We start from the raw sequence: 1,280 nt of genomic DNA on the forward strand, positions 1-1,280 counted from the left end.
TGCCCAGAGGGACCTCAAGCGTCTGGAGAAACGAGTCACCAGCATCCCCGGGGAGTTTAACGCGGAGTAATGGGCAAAGTGCCATAGCAGGGGAGGCAGAGCCCCCACAGACAGTGGCCACCCCCTCCTGGATTTCCAGGAAAGGACCTGGGGATCCTGGTGGATGCCAAGTTACATCTGAGCCTCCAAGGTGCTCCTTGCAAGAATGAAAGTCAAGGGTGACCCTGAGCTCATTAGACAAAGTATTGTTCTGATTGTTGGCAGAGGGAGGTTCCCTTCTACTGGGTACTGGTGAGGACACCCCTGGTGTCTTTATCCAGTTCTGGACTCCCTAGCATTGGAGAATACTGGAGGGCAGTGTAAGGGCCACGAGGATGGTTACAGAGCTGCAGGAATTCTGCTGTGAGGAAAGACTGGGAGAGCTGTTTAGCAGATGAGAGGGCTGAGAGGGGGAATCTTACTAATATCTATAAACAGCAGAAGGGAGCGTGCAAATAGAATGGAGCCAGGCTGTGCTTGGTGGTCAGCAGCAGGACAAGAGGGAATGGGCACAAACAGGCACATGAAAAGTTCTCTCTGCTCATCAGGAAACATTCACTACGAGGGGTACTGAGCCCTGGCACGTTGCCCAGAGAGGTTGTGGAATCTCCATCCTTGGAGATATTCAAAGGCTGTCTGAACATGGTACTAAACAAGGGATCCTAGGTGTCCCTCCTTGAGGAGAGGCAGACCAGATGGCATTCAGAAGTCTCTTTCAACCTCAGCCATTCTGTGATTCTGTGCATCATGCCAAGGAGTCAAGCCAAGGCTAGAACTGAGGGCAGGAGATCAATACAAGACGCTAGTGGGCACAGCACCAGAAGCTGAATTGAGACAAGGCAGCCAAAGGAAGAAGCATACAAGATGCTAGTGGGCACAGCACCAGAAGCTGGATTGAGACAAGGCAGCCAAAGGAAGAAGTGTTACTCCAGCAGAGCTACAGGGATTCATACAAGCTATGGCTCACTACAGAGCCAGCAGCTACTGCCTTCAGATGATACATCAAAATCTAGAGTTAAGTACCTCCCAGGAAGACTCACTGAGTGCCCCTCCAGGTCTCTGAGAGTGCCAACCCATTTTGGTGATGCAATTAATCCCTATCAATCCCATGGCTAATCCTGAAACCTGACTCTTGACAACTCTTTCAGAGAAAATGTTCTATCCCAAAGCAATTTTGAAATATTCTCTAACATATTTCCAAAAGCTGTTTATATGACAACTGCAGAAAAGACCTACTTGCA

This window comes from Acanthisitta chloris, unplaced genomic scaffold (genome assembly GCF_000695815.1).
Source record: "Acanthisitta chloris isolate BGI_N310 unplaced genomic scaffold, ASM69581v1 scaffold3164, whole genome shotgun sequence".
In the NCBI taxonomy this organism is placed as follows: Eukaryota; Metazoa; Chordata; class Aves; order Passeriformes; family Acanthisittidae; genus Acanthisitta; species Acanthisitta chloris.